Source organism: Corvus kubaryi, unplaced genomic scaffold (genome assembly GCF_017639235.1).
Source record: "Corvus kubaryi isolate FWS band 111438036 unplaced genomic scaffold, C.kubaryi_AGA036_p1.0 split3-73, whole genome shotgun sequence".
Classification (NCBI taxonomy): domain Eukaryota; kingdom Metazoa; phylum Chordata; class Aves; order Passeriformes; family Corvidae; genus Corvus; species Corvus kubaryi.
In genome coordinates this window covers 11547548-11560302 of record NW_024582091.1, presented here as the reverse complement: position 1 = coordinate 11560302, position 12755 = coordinate 11547548, and positions in this window count along the sequence as shown.

The following is a 12755-nucleotide window of genomic DNA, read 5'->3' as shown; positions in this document are numbered from 1 at the left end:
CCTGATGAACGAGGAGATCAAGGTTTGAGGAGACAAAAGGTGGGGCCAGTCTCACTCAGGGTCTGTTTGCATCAGACAGGGAATATGATAGGAAGGTAATCCATGGAGAAAATGGGCCATTGAGGAGTGATATCCAGGGAAAATAAGGAGCAGGTTATCTTTTATATTCACAGGGCTCTATAGGGCAGAACTAGAGATGCTAAATTGAAAGCTTCCGCATCAGCTTTGGAGAGGAAAGGTAAGACTAAGGACATCTTGGAAGTCTGCCACAGACCTGATTGATAGGAAACAAGGGAAGAGGCCTTCTCCAAACAACCAGTGGAAACCTCCCACCTGCAGGCACCTGTTTTTATGGGTGGTCTCAGCTGTCCAGACAGCTGCTATGAGGTCAATGTGCCTTCATGCAGACAGCCCAAGGCTGGACTGTGTGGGTGACACATTTCCAATGCAACTGTTAGAGAGGCCTTCCAGGGGTGTTGCTCTGTAGGACTTACTGCCCACAGACTGAGAAGGACTGAAAAATACAGACACTGGTGGCATCTTAAGCTGCAGGGAGCACAAGGCAATGAAGCTCAGGATTTGAAGGAAGTCTGGAAATAAAGCTGCGGAGCTAGGGCTCTAGACTTTCAGAAAACAGATTTGATTATTCAAGGAATTGCTAAGCAAAGTCCTCTGTGAAGCAGCCATGCAGCGGCCGGGTACCCAACAGAGCTGGATGACTCCTTCACAGTGAACTCACTGATGGATCAAGACATTCTTTTATGTGGGAATACAAGAAGTTTCAGAACAAGACCAGCTTGCTCAAAAGGGTGCTTCTTGATGAACTGAAATACAAACAGTGAAGGTGTTTGAAACAAAACAGGCCACAAAGGAAGAATATAAAAGGATCACTAAGGTACTTGGGGACAAAATCAGGAAAGTCAAAACCCTAAAGCTAAAAATAGCTTCATTATATTGAGCAAGAAGGACAAATTGTAAAGGAAAGATTTGGGGCTGCTGGTGTATAAGAGACAACACAGTGTGGATTATATGGAAAAAGCTGAAGCATTTAGGGCCTTTTTCACGTTTCATATCACAGGCAGAGCCTTCTCCCTGATCCCTGCAGGTATCAGAACAGTTTGGGAAGGAGGCATTGCTGTGTGAACAAGCCAGAAACCGCTTCATCCGGACGTATTCATATTCCTGGTACTGACCTAAAGGTGCTGGAAAAGTTGGCTGCTGTAGTTGCCTTCCTGGCTGCTGTGATTCCAAGGCTGCTGTGCATTGTCTGTGAAAAATCATGATGAATGGAAAAAGCAGACAGTCATATTCAAGGATGGCAAAAACTAGGATCTGGAGGGCTGTCATCTGCTGGCTTACCTCAGTCCCTGCAAAGATTGTGGTGCACAACCTTCTTTTGGAATCCATTTCTAAACTCAGACGGGACAAGGAGGTAATCAGAAACAGACATCCTGATTGCTTTCCGTAGTGAAATGACTGGTTATGAGAATGAGGGGAGAGGGGTGGATATGCCTTTAGTAAGGTTTCTGACCCCAGACCTCCCATCTGGAAGCTGAGAAAGGATGGGCTAGATGATCAGACCATTGGGTGAGTTGAAATGACTGTGTTCTGGCAGTGTTCAGTAACAAGCAAAGTATTCCAGGGTTGATAATGGAGCTGATGTTCCTCAGTATTTTTATCAGTGACCTGTATCATAAAGCAGAAAGCACTGCTCAGCAAATTTGCAGCCATCATTAAGATAGGAAGGAGTCAGACTGACCCTGAGAAACTTGAGGATTGTGCCAGCATGAATTTCAACAGAAAGAACAAATATCTGCACCTGGAAGACTGGGAACAGGCTGGCTGGGTAGCAGCCTTGCTGCAGGAGACCTTGGGAATACAGTGAAGGACAAATAATTACTGACTCATGTAGGTTGAAAAAGTCTCTGGAGGTTGACTTGTTGAATCTTTGGCCATTTGATCAGGTTACTCAAAGCCTTGTCTTACTGTATTTTGAGTATCTCCACACCTCAACTTGATACGGTGTTTATCTACCCTCATGTTAGGAATTTTCCTTTATGTTGAGTTGGAATTTTCTGTGTTTTCCTTCCTGTACCTCAGAGAAGAGTGGCCCTATTCTCTCTACACTCTCCCAGTACATTGTAGGTAGCAATAGCCACAGCCTCTTTCTCCATACTGACCAAACCCAACTCCCTCAGTTTCTCTCTGAACATCCTGTGCTTCAGCCTCCCCACTGCCTTGGTGACTCTCCTACTGGAGTGATCCCAGAGCCGCATGTCTTTCTCGTACTGGAGTGAACCCAAAACAGGACACAGAACATGTGGCCTCACAGAGCTGGAAAGAGGGAATAGTCACTTCCCTTGACTGTTGGCTAAACTCTTTAAATACAGCCCAAAAGCTGGCTGTCTTCCTTTGCTGCATGTGCACACTACTGACTCATTATCAGTTTCTTTTCCGCAGGGACACCAGAGGATTTTCTGAAAAACTACTGGAATAGCAAACAAAAGTGCACTGCCATTATGAACAAGGAGAAGTGGATAATGGGCTACTACACACATTAGGAAGGTGTGGTCAAACAATTGGAGGAATTTATTATAACCCTCTTCACGGCTCTGGTGAGACTACATCTGGAATGCAGCAACCTGTTTTAAGTACCCGTTTCAAGTGGATGTTGAGAAATGGCAAGAGTCTGAAGGAAGCATTCTTCAGTGGTCAGGGATTTTGAACAGAGTGCCTTTGCAAAGGGGTTAGGACAGCTGTCTCATTCAGTGTGGAAAAGGGGAGCTAAGGGATAGTCTGGCAGCAGCCTACAAATACTTGAATGACAGTTGTAAAGGTCTGGATCTTACATCTTTATAGTAGTGGCAGATGATATGAGACCACAGCACAGAATTCAGTTTGAGAGGTTGGAGAAACAGGCCTAGATTACCCAGAGAGCTGATGGAGTTTCCATTCAGGGGGTTTTCAAGTCTTGGCTAGACAAAGCTATGCCAGGCATGATCTAGTATTGGCAATTGTTTCTCTCTGAGTGGGATTTTGAGACTTGCAGAGGTTTGTTTCAGGAGCATTTCTGTTTCTGTGATTCGATGCTGTTAGGTAGGAAAACCTCATATGAATAGACTGTGTTGCTCACCAGAAATCGCAGATACTTTTCAAGGTGGCACAGCTTATCAGCTTTCCACTGATAAGCGCCAAGAAGAATGAAATTTTTTTTTTAAATTTGAACTTTTCTGTAGTGATTATCATGTTGATTTTGACCTTCCTGTGTAAACTCTCTCGTTCTCTTTAGCTAGAAATTAAAGCATTTACCATAGAGTAGCTAAAAGTGATAGAGAATTAATGACTATTCTTCTCAAAGAAGGATGAAAAGCCTTTTGTTACTATTTCTTCACTTCTTTCACAGAGGATAGTGTTCTAAAATGGAAGATGGTTAGGAAGGTATATTTGCTTGGAAATTCTGGTGAATATTAAGAAGTTAGTAGTAAGGACTATTGGTGTGGCGACTGTATTTCCCAAGGAACCTCACTGCCAATTTAGACAAGTGCAAAAACTGTCTGTGAAAGAATCCAGACATTTCAAGCAATGCAACAAAATTCATTAATTTATTTACAGCTGTTAGTACCAAGGTATCACTAGAGAAAGAAGCCTATATCTTAGTTTGCATTAGCTTAGTAATGTTGTTAGTATACTTATGTTAGCCTATGTTCAGTAGATTCATACCTGTTCACCTCAAATACTGATCTCCTTGATCAAGGGAGTGCTCCTTTTTTTTTTTTTTTTTTTTTTTTTTTTTTTTTTTTTTTTTTTTTAAGTTACGGAGTTCAGTACAAGTAGGGCAAAAGAGTTCATGCCTGGTATTCCTTATTTTGAATGAGCAGGAAGCATGACCTGAGCTGCTTTGTTTATATGTGTTGGCCAATAAAGCAGATGCTGGAGGGGGAACCTGGTATTGTTGACAGCATTAAACAGCTTGCTCGCTGCAGTGAAAAGTGGACATTGAAGTTATGAATTGTGTTATTCCTATTGAGGTAAAAATAAGGCATGGCTGCCTGCTCAGAACTTTAACATAATAGAATTTTAATTGTTCTCATTATGGAAGTTTTATTAAGTGCACATATTTAAGTGAAGTTTTTGCCAGGATACTAATAGCTTTTTCAAGCTGATCAAGCAGTTGGAATTTTTTGAAATATTATGGTCTATGATGTTTATTGGAGTCAGACAAAGGGACTGAGGGTTTCCAGAACTTCTACCCCTCTAGTTCCAAACAGCAGGTTAATTTTTAAATGCTTAAGTAGCATTCACATCTAGACCAAAAATAATGTAACGTTGGAATAAAAGCAAATAAGAATTTCTTTGTAAAGAGAAAGCTTAACCAAAGAGCTGCATGCCATTTGGAATGCAGATTTTAAGTTAATCACTGATCTGTTTAGATTGGAGTAATTTAGGGAATGGGAAATTTCAAAATGTTTTGGATTAGTCAATATTGTTGAAGAGGTGACCGGGCAAAGCATAAAGCCTGTGTGTCAATAGCCAGAAAATCATTACTTTGTGATTCTTCCTGAGCCTAGAAAAGGCTTCCACACTATAAATCATAAAAATTTCTTTTTCCTGTCATACTCAAGTCTCCAGGCCTTTAGTTCAATATTTTCCCAATAAAAATGACAAATGTTCAGTTGTGTACAGTGTATGACCCCCAGTTCTACAAATACATATGAACTGCATATTCTGCTTATGAAGAGTCCTAAATCAATGGAAATATTTTTCCATGTGAAATTAATTATGCATGTAAGTGGGAGATCAAGGCCTGAGCAGTGTATTTGCTTTCTTTCGTCTGTATTATGTTAGAGTCCTGCCATGGGAAAACCCTGAGACGTTTTTCAAGGAAATCTAGTTCAGAAAGTAGTCCTGTTTCAAGGATTGGGGTGAAGTCAAATACAGGCTCTCATAAGTATCTTGGGAAAAATTTCCCTTAACTAAAGGCTAAGAAAGGAAGAAGCTGCCAAGAGAGTTCAAACTGGGAACAGGTCCATAATGGTCCTTTTATAGCATAACTACCTGGATGGATGTAATTGACTGTCTACAGAATCCAAGGTATGCAGAATACAATCCAGAAATGTCGAATGACCTGACTTCTGCAGAACTTCTAACAAAGACAAATGGTGCAGAGCGTAGTCTGACCTCTGTCTCAATTAAGGAATTGCGATAAACACGCAGAGGCTCTGATTGCAATTTTTTAGCCCAAGATCTGCACAACCTCCTAATTGGTGGTGCCCAGAAGGTAAAACTCTTGCTCTCTTTATGGGATTAGCAGTACTAGTGCAGTTATGGAAGTTCTCTTTTGTTTTATTTTGCAAATTGATAATGTTCTCTGAACCAATGAGAAGTTGCTTTTTAGGTAGACAGAATATGGTCACTAGAGATTTTGAGAAGTGTTTTCCATGAATTTGAAGAATGTTTTGAAGCTGGTGAGAAAAAGAAACAAATGGATGTCTGCAACAGAACTTTATTTATCCTTCTTATTGCCACATGGTTGAATATACCAGGTTCCTGCTGTATTATAAAGCCCTGTCTCCTAGTTTTGTGCTAAGTCTTCGTGCATTAGCCTTTTTCTTAATCTCACTTCAGATGTGAATAAAAATAATAGACTGTGACTTTTTTTGTGTCATCTAGCAGCCAAATCAAGGAAATAAGAGGAAGGTGATCTTCCTCTCTGTGAGTGATAAATAGAAGTAATAACCCCTTGTTGAATTTTTCTTAAGAAAAATAAGTAATAGAAAGCAGCCCCTGTCCCCATTCCTTGCCCACAGGGTTTGTAACACCAGCACATAGGAGAATCTTGGACACACAGTGATTTGTTGTGATGAGCCAACAGCAACTTCAGAAGAGTTCATCCTAACAGATCTAACTGCTGGCAGCTGTGAGCACTCCAGCACAACTTCAGGGTGGAGTCTTGTTACTACAGACCCCTACAGGTTCCTGAAATTCTACTGGTAAAATTAATTAAAATTAGGATTCCAATACTGCCCATTTCTTAGAAGACTGGGGAAAATTCTGCACAATGCAAGCAGTTTGTCACAGTCCTTTGTGAAAGAACACTATTTCTGTGAATCTCCTTAGTATAAAATAGCCTTGGTTTAGGGTTTATTATTCAATTTGCTAAGGTTGCCTGAGAAGTAAGAGGTTCTGGTCTGAAGAGTGGCTCTCACGTAATGGTAATGTTGTGTACTTTATTTACACTCCAGGTCCTGCTCTCTGATCAACCTTTATGTCAGTTATGACCACACTGTGGCTTAAACATGCTGTCTGGTGTCTTTTTTCTCTACGTCAAAGCTTCCAAATTTTCCCATTTGGGTCCTGTCATTGTGCAGATGGTAAATATTATCACTGATTGTGACAGCAGCTCCCATCTCTGTTGTGGCCCATACACTCATGAGGAGAGACTTATACTGTGACACTTCTCCATCATCCTTCTCGCACATATTTTCTCCTCCACAAACTCACCTGGTTGAATTTTCTGCCACTTGTCTCTCTCCTCATACCACATTTTGAAAGAAATTTGGAAAAGTGTGCTGTAAGTGGTACGGAAAGAAAAAGAAGATACAGAATGCTACTAACCATCAAAGTAGCATCATGGTGGAAATTGAGACCAATTTTTATTCTTGTTCTGTTGTTTTACGGACTGGTTTTTTTGGAAACTGTAAGTAGAATGTTCCTATGAAGATCACCAATTCAGTTTCTGATGGAGATAAAACTTTGAGGGTCTTCACCAAACTAAACATAAGTTTTAATAAATTTCCCATTCTAAAAATTATTTGGCGGTCCAAAAAAAGGAAGTTGGGAAACACGTATTGCTCAACAAACTGTTGAAATAGAATGTTTCATATTAGTGCATTTTGACTTTGGCTGTGTCAGACTGAAGTGTGATACCTCCAACTCATCACAGAAGCCAATACCAACCTGGTGGATAATTGGATAGAGAGACCACCTGGGATTTTCCAGTGCTATAAACACAAGCCAAGGAACTGTTGCTGAACCCTTGGCAAGTATCTGACAATGGAAACCTAATGAGTGGGAAGACTTCAACTGACCCTATTTTCATTCTGAGCTAACAGACCAGAGCTTAAGAAAGTTATTAATTTTTATTAATTTATTTGAACAATGAGGGAACAATAAGAAATTGGGAATATCTTTAATCCTGGAGACATACACGTCAAAGAATACTGACGTCTTACGGAATAAAAATAATTAATTGTGTGAGTTATTTTTAGGAATGAGTGGTAATTATGAAGGTGAATTTCATACAGTAATATCAATGAATTCCTATCTGAAGTTGTTGACTCACAAAAGGGTAGGACTGCCTTAAGGGACCTTGATATGAAGGCTGACAAGTATCTCAAGAAATTTAGCAAAGAGAAATGCAAAGGTCTGCTCTTGGAGGGAATGAACCCAGGCTGGAGACTGGCTGGTAGGGAGAAAATCTCTAAAAGGTCTGATGATCCTGGTACACTAGAAGCTGAACAGGAGTCCAGAGGATGCTCTTGCAGAGTAAAAGGCTCATCACATCCTCGACTGCAGTAGCTATTTGGTCCAGAACCACAATTAGTCTGCTCCACTCAGCCCTTGTGAGTCCATGCCTGCAGTGTCCAATTTTCAGCTACCCAGTGTTACATCCCCAGAGATAGATTAGCAAGGGATGGTACCCAGTGCAAAGATACCAAGGCGGCTGGGGGGCTGACACATAAAAGGAATGAGGAGCAGCTGAGGGGTTTGGTTTGTTTAACTTGGAGAAAATTGACTTTAAATAAAGTCTGCAGGACTGACCTATGTATGAGCAGCTAGATCAATACATGGCCCCTTCTCTCCAGATGAAGACTGAGATTCAGCCCTAAGATGTTTCAGGATGAGATACTTCTACTTGACACTCTGATCTAAATTAAGAAGCTATTATGTATGATTAAATAACTTGTAAGATATTTCTAAAGTATGATTCAATTTCTTATCACTTGTTAAAGCATTCTGCAGCAAGAGGAATGAAAGCAGAAATGTCGGTGTCTCAAACTGGTTCACTATCTGGATAACTGAAATTCTGGAAAAAAAAAGGGACTGATTTCATGTTTAAAATGTCTATAAAAGTGCATATACTCCTGTACAGCTAAGATTCATAGAGCTAAGAACAATTCTGTGAATGAGATGTGTTCATGGGGCCTTTGTAGAGGGTTAGCAGCCCCATTTAGTGGCATTTGTTGTGGGCCTGGACTCAGGAGCACTTTATGGGCTGGCATGAAGTATGTCAGACCACATTTATTTAATCTGGGAACTAGAAGGCTAGGCAGAATTTTAAGACTAACAAAATGTTTTCAAGACTAACAAAAAAAATCCTACTATTATATTAAATTCATTACAGACAAGCACAACCTTTACTGCAGGAACATGAAAAGTTGGCTCTAAAATTTGGATGTTTCACTTGAACCAACTTTAAAATAAATCAATGCAACAAATGAACCCCTGGTGCTCTATATTTTGGTTCACTCTAAAAAATTATGGGAAGATTGCAGTAAACATCCTTATTAATTAAAATTTAGCACAGCGTGTGAAATTATTTATATTTCAAAATTTACCGGAGACTAATCCCTGGCAAAATTTCTGTTATTTCCCAACAGTTGACTTCAAGTGGTAGTCCCTGGTCACTGCTTTTTCATCTGAGCTCCTAGGTTACTTTTCAAATATGGAAAATTCAACTGATTGGTTTCTGGGTTGCCAAGACCCCAAGTCACAACCCAAACTGTACCCCACAGATGAGGAGTAGGCATTGGACTTGGGGAATCTGAAATAGTTTAGAAAGATCTATGTGGTCTGGTAAGCACAGCCCTGAAATCACTTTTCAAGACCACCTTTGCTGGCCCTTCCACTCATGAGACCTCTAAGTACAGCCTGAAGTACACGAGGCCAAGGTACAGCTGGGCAATATGGACATGGTGGGGTGTGGGGGATTTCAGCCCAGGGAAATGTCTGTCCTTTGCTCACTGTATGAAACGTGGCCAGAGAGCAAGTAGGAAGGACAGTCCCAGCTACTGCAGCTCCATGCACTGCAAGGCAGTCTGGCTCAAAGTTAATCTCTAATTCTCACTGACTAGGCTTTGCCATGGGCTAAACTCTCCAAGGGACACCTGCAGTGTGTACAACTTTTCTAGGCTCCTTTGATAGATGATGAAAGTCCTACAGTCCTGACATACTTTTTGTAGCTCAGGCACACACACATCCTGAATCCCAGCCAGATGGAAGCCTCATCTCACTGGTCTCTTCTGCAGAGACATAATAAGTAGACTATACAACTTCTATAGGTCAAATTTGCAGGAGAGCAAGAGAAGTCTGGCTGTCCTTTAGTAACTGATCTACATGAAACATAAACCCCCCTGAGTCTTATTCATCACTGTAAGGTATACTTAGGTCCCAAACCAGCATCTTTTTGTGCTATAAAATACCATTCCTGTTCAGTTCATGCACTTTCTTATGAATCATGATCCTCCTTTACTATGAACAACTAGGTCTGACTTGACAGGTCCCACAGTTAAACCGCTTTTCTCTAGTATAAAAATGTGCTCCCCTCCTCCTTCTACATTGCTTTTGCTTGCCTTCTGACATACTGTGTTCTCTGTATTTTAAGTGCTACAAGTAGAACTTTTACTTCAAAGTTCTGCAGATGGGGATTTTTCAGTCCTGAGTACCAGTTTCACTCAGGATTATGGAACAGAAGTTTATCCTAATTATCTCAGCAGCTGATCCCAGATGTTGATCCCATGCACTGTTCCTGTGCCAGCTGGCAGTGAAAACTGCACTGTGGCATCACACCTGACTGGGGACGAGGACAGGGGAAATGAGGGCTTCTCCTGCACCATGGTAGTTCACTCCATACTCACAGCCATGAGGAGATCCATAAGAAAATATTCTCTTGCTATGCTGAACTCATCCAGACTGCCTCATCCAGAAGCATGTACCCCCAAATCATAAGTGCAGTTCCTTGACATATGTACTGAGGTTCTGTAATATAACATGGATCAAAGAGCTGTAGAACCTGTGCTTGTTGCTTGCAGAACAGCATGTATCTGCTGGGTTGGCTTCATGCCATGCTGGCACAAAATCAGAGCCTGAGTGCCGTTTGCAAAACTGCTCTCAGGGTCTTGTCAGAGCTTTATTGCTTGCTGACAAAGACAGAAGATAAGGTGGCAGGGTACTGCTGAAAAATCCATATTTACAATCTAAATGACAGATTTACTACTGCTGAAATGAAATGCGAAGGTCTCAGGTGAATCTCACTGCAGTGTAGCCATCTACTATGACTGATGCACAGGGATGAGCAGGGTGAGGCAGGTGTGAAAAGGCATCTAGAGGAGGCAGGGAGGTCCAGGTGTGCCGGTGCTTCCACGGAGGGCTGAGCAGAGCCCTGCTGCATGCTCTAAGGCCAGCTGTTGATAATATCAGCACAGCCACTCCAGCCATACTGCTCAACACAATAAAACTTTTCATTGCGTTCTCTGGGCAGGAAAGCACACTTTTTTCACAGAGTTTCACATAATTGTCCACATACAACCCCAGCACAAAAATGACAGGTGTTTCTGGTTTACATGCCATTTGCACTTAAGCACTTCTGGAATGGATATGCCTGCAAAGAGAAGCTGGCAGCATGCCATCACTTTGAGGCGCTGCAAACTCCAGCCCCTTGGAGCTCTCCCCTTCCTTGGCTGAAAAAAGTTGCATGGGGACGCCTCTTTGCAAAATCAACTTCATTGAATATCCTCTACTTCTCAAAGATCCCCAAGTAGTGCCTGTGAAGGCAGGACAGCTATATTTGCATTGGAAGGAACTCTCTAGGACCTCATAGCAGGATTTTATGAAAGCTATTTGAAGTAAGTTTGGTTTAAAACCTCCTGTTCAGGAGGCACTGTATTTGCAAGGCAGATGGGTCAGCTCAATTTACTTTGGGTTTCAACACTTGCACACTCTTCTTTCCATGATCTTCTTTCCTTCTCTTTTTTCTACTTTTTTTCCCCTTTTTTTCCCCCCTTTTTTCTCTCTAGTGTCATATTACAAACTTTTATTTTTGGAAAGAGGTTTAGGTTCTTAAGCAGAACCATTTTAAGCGCTCTGCAGTGTCTGAGGCACATCTGCATGGGGCTGGCACATACAACACAGGAGGCGAAGACAGATGCTTCCTGATGTGGTTCTGGGGTATGTCACATAGCAAGGACTCTCTAAGGCATCTGTGAGGCCAGTAGGAACTGCTGAAATCCTGTCTTTGGTGCCAGGAGTAGGAGAAATGAAAACTGAGAGCCTTGACCAGGGAGCATGCATGAGTTGGATGGCTGTTGTAGCTTCCTTTTTTAGAGGAATATGGAAGAAAAAGGGGAAAGAAAAAGAACAGAGCAAGTATAAATATATAAACAAATGTGGGTTTGCAAGCTTCCCGCAGCAAAAACAGACTTTCCTGTGCTGGAGACCACCAGGACTTCCAGCTTACTCTTCTTGTGCTATGTACTTGCCATAAGGGCACAGGGCAGTAAGGACTCTCCATTACAGATGCCCTAGACTGCAATCCAGAATCACTGGCAAAAGCATTTAGTACAGACATATAAAATAGCACTCAACAACAGCAAGAAAATAAAGAGGTTTTTTTTTTCCACCCAGAATAAAAATAGCTGGAAAAAAGCCTCTCTGGACCCAGAATGCAACATCCTATTCAGGAAAGCAAAGGAGTAAGGCTAATGGGAAAAAAACCTTACAACTAGTTTACACTTTGTAAATGCTTTGTAAAGGCATCCTTGGTAAAGGATGCTTCTTCAGAGGCTGAGAGGCTACATAAATAGTGTAAAATTAATTAAACACACCAGTCGTCTCACAGCAGCTTCCAACCTGAATTGGAAGGCTTTTATTTTAATCTGTATTTACTTAACCATCAGCTGGATATTCTACAAAACACAGAAGCACAGGAGGAAAGGAATTTGCTCTCAGGAGCTGAGAGACAAAAATACATGAATATGTGAAGGATTAGAGTAAAACATCCAAATGAAAGAGTCATTCCATTAGATGTTGTTAGTAAAATATTTTGTATTGTGTGGTGTTTCACTATTTCTCAATTAATTTTTTAGTGGGTAGATGCTCTTGTTTTTGGCTGCACATTAAAGATAGTGACTTGGTCTCCAAGCAGATTGAGCTATAAAAGCTCTTGCACTCTAATAGCAGCATCAAACATCTAAAGGGTAAAAAAGAAATAAAAAAATTATCTTTCAGCCTTCAGCTGCTCATTCAATAAGCAACTTCTTTCTAAATCAAACCTTTTAAAGCTCTTTTAAACTCCTCAAGGTTATGGGTAATTATCACCATCTGGGGTGCACCCTCTTGAATGAAAATAAACATAAACTGTGCAGTAGAGCTTTCCCTTTTTAATGATGTGCAATAATGATGCGATTATATTTCATCATATATATGATGTGATTATATTTCAGCTGCATCCCAAAAAAGCAGTGAGATCAACTTTTTTTGCAATTAAGGGCAAGGCATTATTAGAAACGAAGTGTCCTGCTGGAGCTTGCTACTGCCACTTGGATTTCTCACCACCTCCTCACATGCTGTGTTCTGATGCAGCTTATTTTGCTGCCCTTTCTGCTCCAGTGTAGGTGTCACAGCCACCAGAAGCTGATGCAGCAGGAGGCCTGTCATGACCCTTTCAAGAGGAAGGAAGGGTCTCTGTAACCTGAAAT